Source organism: Hemitrygon akajei, chromosome 3 (assembly GCF_048418815.1).
Source record: "Hemitrygon akajei chromosome 3, sHemAka1.3, whole genome shotgun sequence".
Lineage (NCBI taxonomy): Eukaryota > Metazoa > Chordata > Chondrichthyes > Myliobatiformes > Dasyatidae > Hemitrygon > Hemitrygon akajei.
This window is the reverse complement of record NC_133126.1, coordinates 145309864-145323450: the sequence shown is the minus strand read 5'-3', so window position 1 is coordinate 145323450 and position 13587 is coordinate 145309864. Positions and strand designations below refer to the sequence as shown.

At 41.0% G+C, this 13587-nt stretch overlaps 1 protein-coding gene across 1 annotated transcript in view; it reads left to right on the top strand.

Annotated features, from left to right (window-relative positions):
- The first annotated feature begins 5984 nt into the window (after window positions 1-5984).
- Window positions 5985-13587, top strand: part of trim59 (tripartite motif containing 59) — a 40312-nt gene continuing 32709 nt past the window's right edge. The window contains 1 exon segment of the mRNA XM_073041002.1: window positions 5985-6070. The gene's annotated coding sequence lies outside the window, so the exon portion shown is untranslated.

Below are 13587 nucleotides of genomic sequence, written 5' to 3'. Positions count from 1 at the left end.
CCTTTAAAAAGAGTGTGTTTCAAGAGAATTGTGTACCAGAAGGCATGTTTATTTAAAAAAGAATCTGGTATGTGGAGGATACCTTGACAACATTCACTATACTAAATTTGGCCCATTAATCAGATGTTAAAATATTTCCCTCTTGTTAAAATGGCTCATTGTAGGAACTACCGTGCCTTCATCCTTAGAGCACAATTGTTGCATGAACAAGTATTGCTGTATTTAAAGCCTATGGTAACATTCACTAAAGGGAACTGTGGAAAAATTACATGGCTTCTATTTTGTGTTTAAAAATTTTGGACTATTGTAGACTGGATTAATATGTAGATGTGATTTTTTTTTTGTAAATTAGTTGGTTTATCCATAAAGCATTCCTTGTCCATACACGTGCTTTGAAACTTGGACAAAAGTTGGAACAGGCAGAAAGTTGGCTTGCTTACACTGTTTTCCATTAGAGTGCAGGCTAATCTGTTTTAGAGGAAATAAACTTTGAAAATAATCTGTGTGGCCTGATATTCGATTGTAACACTTTATAGCTGTTCAGTGTTGATCAATCACAACAAAGACATGCAATCTTCCAGTCACGTAATTAAATGTGCAAAACATTCAATTTCAAAATACATTTTGATTCTTTCCATTGTGTTCTATCTAAGATTCTAACTTTTAGTATTTGCTGGGAAAGAATGGTTGGAGTGGTTTCTTGTTGCCATCCTTAGTACATTTATCTAAAGTTCTAGCTGAACTGACCCAGTCCAAATACTTCACATTCATGTCCATTGTGAGCAGGTGTGCCTCTAATTACCTAGCACCAGTTTTCATTCTCTGTTTCCAGATGAAAAAATTTTGCTGACTTTGGTCTTAGATTATGAAATCATTGAACTTCCTTGCTAAGCTTTGCAGGCCCTGCTCATGTTCAGTATTTCATGTTGAAGCTTTTCTAATCTCTGATAATACTGTAGGTGGTGGCATGTACAGGATCCTGATCTTTTTCAGCTTCTGCTTTGGGTATGAAAGATGTTTACTGCTGAGGCAAATCCTCTAATTAGATTTATTTATTTCCTGTCCTCTTGAAGTTGTACAGTAGCAGGGCCACATTTCCATATTTACTGTATTTTTAAAATATTTTGGATAAATGCATTTGGTGTTACTGCTGAGCTATGTATATGCAAAAATCTATTGTTTTTAAAAGACCACAAAACAAAGCTGTCTTCAGCCTACACCATCTACCCCTTTGGCTTGAGAGGACAGCTGAGAATTACAAAGTGCTGGTAATCTTGGCAACACATACAAAATGCTGGATGAACTCAGCAGGCCTGGCAGTGTCTATAAAAAGTGAACAGTTGATGTTTCGGACCCTATATCGAGACCCATTGTAATTTTTCCTGGTATTGTTTGCTTGGACTAAGTAACCGTATTAGAATGCAGATGGAGAGTTAAGCCCTGTATTTGTTTTTCTGTGATGTAGATGGCCATGGCAAAAGCAGCAGCTCGAGCCTAACCTTAGTGGTAGTTGGAAAGTGGCAATGCCCCAAACCATACGAAGGGTCTCGGCCCGAAATGTTGACAGCGCTTCTCCCCATAGATGCTGCTTGACCTGCTGCATTCTACCAGCATTTTGTGTGTGTTGCTCTTAATTGCTGTATTTTGTATGGGGTGTTAAGATGGGTAGTTTTGTACATGGTATGCATTAAAAGAGAATGAAGGATTTCTGGCAAATGGGATGACAAAGTATAACATGAACACTATGGGAACATGCCTTGAATTTTCAGTATGTGTCCTATACCATTTTTTCCACAGGCTGCTCAATTATTACCAGTTATCACGTGACCTTACTAGCTACTCAGCAGTGGCTGGCCTTTGTATTTTCTTTTACTATGAAGTTATTTGCATTCATTAATCAACTATGCACTTTGAGGATTTGATTACCTATAAGACTGGATAACAATTGGACATAGAACATAGAATTGGACATTACAGCAATCTGGCCCTTCTCTCTCACATAGCCCTCTTTCTATCATCCGTCTGCCTAGGAGTTAGTTAAATGCCACTGATGTATCTGTCTCTACCATCATCCCGGCAGATCGTTCCATGCACCCACCACCTAACTAAGTTGTGCCTCATTGAGCTGTCCTATTCATTCGATCTGTGCCTCTTACAGTTTTGTATGCAGCTATTAAACCAATTCTCATTTTCCTTTGTTAATAGAAGCACACTTTTTTTTAAGCTTCCACATCTTTCCGCCAATGAAGCAATCAGGAACTGAGCATAGGGCTTGTGAGGCAAGGGTGTGTACATTACTTGTATGGTATGTGAAAGCAAATCGACTTTATTGTCACGTTACCTGCCTAGGAAGAAGTTACAGTATGAGATAAAAGGTATACAGTTCGTACCGATCAGTTCATTACAAAAATACAGTATAGTAGTACAGGGTAAAACAACATAATACAGGTAGACAGGATGCAGGGACGTGAGGTAGATGGTCAAGTTGAAGGGCCTTTCAACAGTTGGATTAAAGCTGTTAAGTCTGGTGGTACGCGCTTTTAGACTTTCGTCTGATAGGGGAAGGAAAATTGAGAATATCTGGGGTGAGTGGCGTCTTTCATAGTGTTGGCTGCTTTACCAAGGCAGTAATAAGTATAGACAGTCCCTGGAGAGCAGGCTAGTTTCCGTGATGTGCGGAGCTGTGTCCACAATTCTATAGTATCTTGCGGTCTAAGAACGGTTTCCATACAGTGATGCATCTGCACAGTTGATTAGGGTAATACGGGACATGCCAAATTTCTTTAGCCTCCTGAGGAAGTAGAAACGCTGACGAGCTTATATAGTTGGATCAAGAGGTGATTTTCACTTGTGGAAATTTGAGGCTCCGGACCTCAGAACTGTTGATATAAAAAGGGCATATGAACAGCCCTCTTTCCTGAAATCAAATGTCGAGCTCTTTTGTTTTGCTGACATCGAGGGAAGGGCTGTTGATATGTCACCGGGTCACTAAGCTCTCTATCTCCTCTCTATGTGTAGACTCATCATTATTTCAGATTCAGCACACTACTGTGATATCACCTACAATCTTGTGCAGACGGAGTTAGAGCAGAATCTGGCTACGCATTCGTGAATGTAGAGAAGGGAGCTGTGGATGCAGCCTTATAGGGCACTAGTATTGAGGATAATCGTGACGACATCTAACCTTACTGATTGCAGTCTTTCTGGCTGGAAGACAAAGGGAGGTGTTGAATCCCATGTCTAGGACTTTAGAGATGATAGTGCTTGGCATTACAGTATAGTATTTACGGTGGATCTGTCAATAATCATCCATGGTCCAAAGTCGGCTTTTGTACTGTCGAGATGCGCTAGAGATTAGGGCCAGGGACTTGGTGTCTACCTGTTTCATCGGTAGGCGAATTGCAGTGTTTCGAGGTGGTCTAGGAGGTTGGAGTTAATGTGTGCTATGACCAGTCTCTAAATGTTAGAGTGAAAGAAGGGTCCAAAAGTCCAAAGTCAATGGTCCAAAAATATCTAAATGTAGATGGAGCTAGGGTTAATGCAAAAAGTGGTGCACAGTGTTCAATGTCATGTTTGTTATAGGCACAGGTGCAATTAATAACTGACTTACAGCAACATTACAGACATATACGCAACATCTATAAGAAAAAAACTTTTTTACAAGAAAACAATTAGATCAAAAAAGCAAAATCCATTGTGCAAACTGATCATAGTACTCGTAGTGTAGTAAATCTGTTGCTGAGGAGTTAATGGCGTCTGCACCTCTTGTCCGACGTTATCAGAGAGAAGCATGCGTGCTTAGGTGGTATCTTTGATGATAGATGCTGTCTCGTAGATTCTTTCAATGTGGCGATATGTTTTATATATATAATGTGTGTGTGAGAGAGACATTGCAGAATTCTGAGATGCAGAGGCATCTGTATGTCTCTAGAGAGTTTACTTTGAATTTTACGGCAGTTAGAGACTTAAGGTTACTTAGACTAAATGAAAAGTGCAAAATCAGATTAGCTATGAACTTGCTAATTTAAGGGGGCGAATGTCTTCCTAATTTATATATTCATGCTTTCAAGCTACGTCCTTACAAATATCGTCACTCTTGAATCCCAGGAGGACCAATATCCTGGCGAGGAGGTTTGCCAAGGTTGATGAGAGTTTAAACTAGACTTGCTAGGGAGTGGGAACCGAACTGAAGAGACAGAGGAAGAGGCAGTTGGCTCATAAATAGAGAAAACTTGGAGACAGTGCGAGAAAGAGGATAGGCAGGTGATACAGAAGGGACGCGCTCAGACCAATGGTTTGAGATGTATCTATTTTAATGCAAGGAGTATTATCAACAAAGCGGATGAGCTTAGAGCGTGGATCAGTACTTGGAGCTATGATGTGTGTGATGGGGAGAAGTTTGTTAGGTGTGTTCAGGAAGGTTTCTTGACACAGTATGTAGATAAGCCTACAACAGGAGCGGCTGTACTTGATATGGTATTGGGAAATGAACCTGGTCAGATGTCAGATCCTTAGTGGAAGAGCATTTTGGAGATAATGATCACAATTCTATCTCCTTTACCATAGCTTTGGAGTGGGATAAGAACTGACAAGTTAGGAAAGCGATTAATAAGGGGAAATATGATGCTATCAGGCAGGAACTTGGAAGCATAAATTGGAAACAGATGTTTTCAGGGAAACATGGAAGAAATGTTGTTCCCTTATTCAAGAAAAGGAGATAGACCAGAAAGTTATAGGCTAGTGACTCTTACATCAGTGGTCGGTAAGTTGATGGAGAAGATCCTGAGAGGCAGGATTTATGAACCTTTGGAGAGGCATAATGTGATTAGGAATAATAGCTTTGTCATTCTTCGCAACTTCCGCCAATTCCAAAGAGATCCTACCACCAAACACAACCCCCCCCCCCCCCACCCATCTCCACTTTCCGCAGGGGATTGCTCCAGCCATCATTCTCTTGTCCCTCCGCCCCACCCTGCACTTAACCCTGCAAGAGGCCAGAATGCTACAACCGGCGATTCATTGGTGAAACCCGTCGTAAATTGGGGGATTGCTTCGTCGAGCACCGCCAAAAGGGAAACTTCCCAGTGGCCAAACATTTTAATTCCGTCTCCCGGTCCGATATGTCGGTCCACAGCATTCCCTTGTGCCTCAATGAGGCCACCCTCAGGTTGGAGGAGCAACATCTTCTATTCCGTCTGGGTAGCCTCCAACCTGATGGCATGAACATTGATTTTTCCCTCTAGTTTAAAAAAAACTTTTCTCCCCATTTATTCTATTCCCCACTCATGCCTCTTACCTCTTCTCACCCGCCTATCACTCCCCCCCCCCCACGGTCCCCCTGCTCTTTCCCTTTCTCCCATAGTCCACTCTCTTCTATCAGATTCCTTCCTCTACAGCCCCTTACTTTTCCCAACCACTTGGCTTCACCCTTCACCCCTCCACACCATCACCACACCTTTTTATTCTAATATCTTCCCCTTCCTTTCCAGTCCTAAAGAAGTGTCGGCTATATGTTGCTTTGGATTTCCAACATCTGCAGAATTTGTTGTGTTTATGATTCTTTCCTACGTTCGTTACGTACTCTTTCCTACAAATCCTAGTTTCTTACAGTTGTCTCAACTGTATAGATGGAGAAAAAACAATTGGAAAATATGTTCTGAGAACTAGCGAGATAAAAAGTAACTTTTATTTTCACCTCTGTGTTAAGACAATGGAAGAGGAGAACGGTACTGGATCGTGGGTGCGTGAATCCCTTTAAACTGTTGATTCCGAGCTGATGAAATGTAACTGTGCATGGGAGTCATAACCTACGTAACGCATCGCAAATCCGTGGAGGAGGGTGGGGTGTGGTCAAAACGCGACTCTGTTTGCCGCGCTGTCCAGCTGTATTCGCTGGCCACCTTTCGGTGATTTTGAGATTCAAATCCTTGCAGCAGCCTTGGCCATTTGCTGGTTTTGAAAGCGGCTGTTCCAGGCATGCGCAATTGCCAAATTTGTGTCGGGTTGTTTTATTCAGATTCCTTGGCGCCTGTAGAAGAGTTCCCGAGGGCGCCGCGCTTTCTTCTGTATGGTGAGTGTGCTGTGTTCGTTTCTCTTTAATCTGGTTTTCGACTATCTCTGATCCATTGCTCATTTTTACACCCGGTCAATCGTTTCTCGAATTCCGAGCGTACCGTTTGTCGGTTAACGCGTTGGCAAACGTTTTTGGTGAGGTGAACTCGGGACAATGTCCACTCCAAAAGCATGTTGGAAATAAATCGCATAACTTTTTACATTCTTTCGCATACAGAAACTATTGAAAAATTACTATCTTGCATTCTAAAGGTGAGAGAGATGTTTACGTTCAAGAAAATCCCAACTTTGCATTTTATAAACTACTACTATAGCCAGTTTTTCCTCATGGACAAAATAAAGGCTACTGGTAAAAACCCTGCAACACACACAAAATGCTGGAGGATATCAAAAGGCCAGGCAGCATCTATAGAAATGAGTACAGTCGACGTTTCGGGCCGAAACCCTTCGGCATTTTGTGTGTGTTGCTCGAATTTCCAGCATCTGCAGATTTTCTCCTGTTTGTGATTAAACCTTGCTTCATTGTTTTCAAAGGTTTTATGAGCAACAGCATCAGGTTTATTATCACCGGTATGTGACGTGAAATTTGTCAACTTTTAAGTAAATCTTCAAAGAAAAAGATCTGCAGTAGAAGTAAATCTGCACTTAGGATACTGCTACAGTTTTGAAAAGACAGTTAACGTTTCAGGTCCAAGACGTTCGTTAAGATTCTTCCATTATTTTCTGTCTTTTCAGATTTCCACCATCTGTAGCCTTTTCCGGTACGTTTTTATTTTTTGTTTATTCCTGACATGCTCAGAAATATAGTTTGATATAATGACGGGAATTACTAAATAATCGTTAAATACGGTTGTGAATCAGCTTGGTGGTGAAATGACCGGAGGCGAGTCTTTCTGATATGATGTCCAGTCCTGATCAATGTAGAGGTGCTTCCTGAGACATCGGGCAGAGCCAATGCAAAGTGGGTGCAGGCTAATCAGATAGGTTAGAATTAATGGAATGAAACTATAACAATGCAGAATCAAGGAATTCCTGACCGGGAACAATGTAACATGCGGAATTATTTGCATTGATATAAAAAAGTTGCAAATTTTGAATTAACTATAGGATTTGTGTGGTCAGTTACCTAACCTAATTAAGTTTGACCTAAGTAAGCATCTAAAAAACTATGTCAAAAATTGTTATAGAAAAATGATAACTTGAATGGTTTTTTTCTATTACTAAAAGCTTCAATCTAAGTTTCAAAGGTACATTTAATGTCAGAGAAAATACAACATGCATCCTGAAATGCTTTTTCTTCAAATGTGCTGCTCATGGAAAATCTCACTTTTCATGGGGAAGACAAAATAGTGCATAGGGGTAGCAGTGACTGTAATGCTATATTGCAGCACCAGCGGCCGGGGTTCAGTTCCCGCTGCTGCTTGTAGGGAGCTTGTACGTTCTCCCCGTGGCTGCTTGGATTTCCTCCACGTGCTCCAGTTTCCTCCCACATTTCAAAGATGTATGGGTTAGTAGGTTAATTGGTCACATGGATACAATTGGGTGACATGGGCTGATTGGTCTGGAAGAGTCTCTAAAATAAAATGATCCAATGACATCTTTGAATTACATAATTATGAATAAGGGATGAAATCTTGACTAAGAGAAAACATTGACCAAGGTTATTGGATTTAAAACCACTGGTGTTTATGTGCAACATAAGTGAATCTGCAGATGCTGGAACTAAATAAAAACACAAAATGCTGGCAAAACTCAGCAGGCCGAGAAATCCTCCTGATGAAGGGTTTCGGCCCGAAATGTCATCACTACCTCCTCCCATAGATGCTGTCTGGCCTGCTGAGTTCTGCCAGCATTTTGTGTTTTTATTGGTGTTTATGTTTTTCTTTTATAAAAATCTATTTTCTCTGAGCAAACTGTTCAAACTTTCCCATCTCCTCCTAACTCAGGTACAATGTGCATTCTACTTTGATGTGGCAACACTTAAACTGAAGGGCTTTTGAACACCTCTGATGTTTACATGCAGATCCTATCTATTTGCATAAGGGCATATTTCTACATAATTATATCATAGTGCTGTCATAGGTGGACAACAAATAGCTTCTTAAGAGAAAGAAACAATTATTTATTATTATCTGTATGTGAACTTGCAATTAATCTCCATTTCTCAGCTTCAGTTCTGAAACTCGTGAAACCAAATCAAATATTACTTTGTAAAACTAAAAATTATGTACTGACCATCTTTTCTGGACACATTTTCTGTCTGTAATGCCATTTTGTGAGTCATAGTAGACTTGGGAACCGGTTTTTTCATTCCCCCTTTTTTTTCTGTACTTGTAAAAGTAATCTTACATATCAGAAAAATAGTGACTTGGAAAATGCTTGAGCTACTGCTTGAAGTAGCACATTGTTTTTCAACAGCAGCAGTCAAAGTCATTAAGTTCCCCAAGTGATTCAGTAAGAGACAGTGGATTGGAATAAGCTCGGAGTTACCGTATATTGATCTCATTATCACTTTTTCAAACCTAATGTGATTGTAGGTTTCTCAATAAAACTGGAGGTGCCTCTGAATTAGGAAGAACAACAGTTTGGCAAGTCCATTGATTTTACATAAGCTGGATAGAAAAAAAGTGTCAAGTATAATTTGTCTATGATGGTATTTATGATTCACTCAGACTGAATGCTGAAAGATAGAAGTTACCGTAGATAATGACAGTCTTGGCCACTCATGTTTTGCCAGTTTTTGTCTAAAAGCCTAGCCAGATTCATAGAGTGCTTGAGTTATTGTGTGAGAGATTAATACTTTGGGTATTAAATAAGTTTACTTTTGAAAATTGTAATACAAGACTGCAGATGTAAGAAAACGGTCAGGGAGCATCGGTGAAGGGAAACAGACAGTTGAAGTTTTAGGTTAAGAATCTTCAACTGGACTAGCAGTCCAGATAAAGGTTCTTAACCTGAAATATTTACTGTCCATTAATTGGCTCGGATGCTGTCTGACCCACAGAGTTCTTCCAGCCATTTCTTTGTTCATTCCATCTTGAAAATGTTTATTTCTAGCTTGCAGTGCACATACAAGTTATCCTCTGGTCATCTTATAAAATTGTAGAAATATTTTCATTGTAAGCAGTTTCCCAGTAGTTGCAACAGATTTTTGCAACAGGCACGTGAATTGTTGTTAAATCTGGGTGTAAGCTCTTTGTGTTAAAATGGCTAATATTATAAAATAGATCCTTTTCACTAAAGGTTGTTTTATATTGCATTCTTCTCAAAAAACTATCTGATTTTGTAAGTAGCCAGGGATTTTTGTCAAGCTACTTGCAGGCCACTAATGGATTTCTAGCCCACTTTTGTCCACTAAACAATGCAATGGATTATTACTTAAAAGGTTAATTTTGTTTTTATACTGAAACAGGAAAACCTTATATTTCTGCTAACCTTGAAACAGTTGTGCCCATTGAAACAGTGAAAATCAAAGAACATTGTCAAGTGATGTTTCTAAGATGTTCCTCTCCATATGTATGTACCAGCTGCAATCTGGGCCCATGGGATAATTTCTTTAGTGTTTCAGTATAGGCTGAAAAAATGTTGTGCAAATTGTTCTCAAATTTATTAGCTTATTTAACATGATTTACTTATAACATTATAAAGCACCTTCCATGTCCCTCTCACTATGTCGTACTTTACAGCTAATGATGCACTTTTTGAAGAGTAGTAACCTGTAATGTTAAAACATAGCAGCCTGTCTGTACACAAGCTCCAACAAATGTAATAAACCAGATGATCTGTTCTTATTTAATATTGTTGAGTGAGGTACAGATGTTGTCAAAAGAACAAGAACATTTCATTCAAAACACAGCAACTCTTACAGTCCTGCCTTCCCTCAGTTCCACTTTGTATGCTCTTGTACATTTAGGTGCTCAGATTGCAGTAGTGATCTTGTACCTTGGTGACACCCATCTCAATCTTATTCCAATCTATAAACTGCTTCAGTTCTTCTCTACATGACTAAAACAACTAAGAGAGGAAGAAAGAGCGGTATCAAATGTACAATGGGTGACACCTACTGCATCAGTAAATTCAGTTTATATTTTCGTGGTTCAGGGAGGAGCTAACTTGAGGAGGCAGGAATAGAATATGTCTTGATCCCATGAACAAGGAAGATTGATTATGGGTTGAGAAGTTTAAATAGGTTCAAAGCACTTTAATCAATTAGTCTGTTATTAAAAATACCAAGTTTAAGTGATTAAAACTTAATGCAGTTTTATCTTACATTGATCAAAGTGATTAATGCAGCTAAAAATGTAGTAATATCTAAATCAGTATTTTTAAGACTGAAAATCTGAATATGAAAGGGGAACAGCTGTACATTGTTTAACAAGTTGATAACAGACAGTTATTTACAGACATTTTGTTTAATTAAAATGTATACATTTGTTGCGAACATAGAAATCTACAGCACATTACAGGCCCTTTGGCCCATAATGTTGTGCCAACCATGTAACCTACTGTAGAAACTCCCTAGAATTTCCCTAGTGCATAGCCCTCTATTTTTCTAAACTCCATGTACCTGTCTAAGAGTCTCTTAAAAGACCCTGTTATATCCGTTTCCACCATCACCACTGGCCATGCATTCCACGCACTCAGCACTCTCTCTGTGAAAAACTTGCCCCTGACATTCCCTCAATATCAATTTCCAAGCACCTTAAAACTATGCCCCCTCATGCTAGCCATTTCAGCCCTGGGAAAAAGCCTTACTGACCCACTCTTCTACTTTTTCATCCAGGTCATTAATAAAGATCCACACAATCAATATCCCTCATCATTTTATACACCTCTATTGGGTCACCTCTCATCCTCCATCTCTCAAGAAGAAAAGGCCAAGTTCACTCAACCTATTCTCATAAGGTGTGCCCTCCACTACAGGCAACATCCTTGTAAATCTCCTCTGCACTCTTTCTATAGTATCCACATCCTTCCTGTAGTGAGGTGACCAGAACTGAGCACAGTACTCCAAGTGGGGTCTGACCAGAGTCCTATATAGCTGAAACATTACCTCTCGGCTCCTAAATTCAATTCCACGATTCATGAAGGCCAATACACCTTCTTAACCTGCACAGTCAACCTGTGCAGCAGCTTTGAGTGTCCTATTGACATGGACCCCAAGATCCCTCAGATCCTCCACACTGCCAACAGTTTTACCACTTATATTTTGTCTTCTGATTTGACCTGCTGAAATATACCACTTTGCACTTATCTGGGTTGAAATCCATCTGCCACTTCTCAGCCCAGTTCTGCATCGTTTCAGTGTCCGGCTGTAACCTCTGATAACCCTCCACACTATCCACAACACCCCCAACCTTTGTGTCATCACCAAATTTACTAACCCACCCTTCTACTTCTTCATCCAGGTCATTTATAAAAATCACAAAGAGGAGGGGTCCCATAACAGATCACCACTGGTCACCGACCTCCATGCAGAATACAAACCATCACACCCACCCTTTGCCTTCTGTGGGCAAGCCAGTTCTAAGATACACAAAACAAGGGCTCCTTGGATCCTATGCCTCCTTACTTTCTGAAGGAGCCTTGCATGGGGTACCTTATCAAATGCCTTACTGAAATCCATATACACTACATCTACTGCTCTTCCTTCATCAATGTGTTTAGGCACATCCTCAAAAAATTCAGTCAGGCTCGTAAGGCACGACCTGCCCTTGACAAAGCCATGCTGACTATTCCTAATCAGATTATGTCTCTCCAAATGCTCATAAATCCTGCCTGTCAGGATTTTCTCCAACAGCTTGCCCACTACTGAAGTCGCTCACTGGTTTATAATTTTCTGGGTTATTTCTACGCCCTTTCTTGAATAAGGGAACAACATTTGCAACCCTCCAATCCTCTGGTACTTCTCCTGCCCCTATTGATAATGCAGAGCTCATTGTAAGAGGCCCAGCAATCTCCTCCGTCACTTCCCACAGTAGCCTGGGGTATATCTCATCCAGTCCTGGTGACTTATCTAACTTAATTTCTTCGGCAGTTTGAATGGGGCATGACTGCGCAAGCGCGTGAAGGTTGGCCTCTGAGCCAACAGGAGAGTTTAAAAAGCAAGTACCGGTAGATTGAGAGGGGGAAGGTAATTTCTTCGGCAGTTTGAACAGGGCACGACTGCGCAAACGCATGAAGGTCAGCCTCTGAGACAGCGGGAGAGCTTAAAAAGTGAGCAGATTAACAGAGTGGGCAACGGAATAATGGGAGACAGAGTAGGAAGGCTTTGGCTTGAGAGGCTTCAGCGAACAGTCTGAGGACGAGCTTGCTCCCAGTCAGGTAAGGCTGGTCAGCTCTTTTAATTAAGCTAATCAACTTAGAAGTAGGTCTTTTTTTCCCCTTGGCGAATTGGCCCCGACAGACGGAGGAACAGCAGTGTTCACACAGCTAACAGTATGAGCTAACGGTTTAAAAAGTTTGTGTGTTTGGTGAGGTAAGTGGGTGAGTAGACTTATTTTTCCTTGTTTCATTCCTGTAGAATTAGGTAGCATGTCTGCAGGGTTAGGGTGTCAGATGTGGGAATCCTGGGAGACCTCCAGCCTCCCTGATGGCCACATCTGCACCAGGTGCACCGAGATGCAGCTCCTCAGAGACCGTGTTAGGGATCTGGAGCTGCAGCTTGATGACCTACTGCTTATTAGGGAAAGTGAAGAGGTGATAGACAGGAGCTACAGGGAGTAGTCATCCCTAGGCTACAGGGGTCAGAAAACTGGGTGACTGTCAGGAGAGGGAAGGGAAGGGAAATGCCCGGATATATTTGTTGCTGCCCCCTCAGCAACAAGTATATCGTTTTGGATGCTGTTGAGGGGGATGACCGGACATTGGACGGCCACGGTGACCGGGTCTCTGGCACTGAGTCTGGCACTGTTGTGCAGGAGGGAAGGAGGGAGAAGGAGAAGAGGAATGCGGTAGTCGTAAGGGATTCCATAGTCAGGGGAACAGACAGGAGATTCTGTGAGCCTGATAGAGATACTCACATGGTGTGTTGCCTCCCAGGTGCCAGGGTACAGGATGTCTCGGATCGGGTCCAGAATATTCTGAAGGAAGAGGGCGAGCAGCCAGCTGTCTTGGTACAGGTTGGTACCAATGACATAGATAGGAAAAGGGAGGAGATCCTGAAGAAAGATGGGAGTCTCAAGATGGCGCTCATGGAGTAAACCGCATCTAGGCTTTGCTCCAAACCTTTTACGTTTTTTTTTAACCTACAAACACCCCTTAAACTTATTTTAAAGGGGTCTAAACATATAGAATTTTTTAAAAAACTATTTGAATTACTCTCAACCCGCTGAAATGTCTAGAGCAAAAGAACCGAAACAGACGAAAGAACCGTTAACTTTAGAAGTTGTTGTGAAGTTTATAGACGCTAGATTTGATGAATTGGAGAAAAAATTACTTGGAAGATTTGCACAGTATGACAATCGCTTGAGATCACTCGAAGAAAAGTTCCTGACCTTTTCACGGGAATCAAAT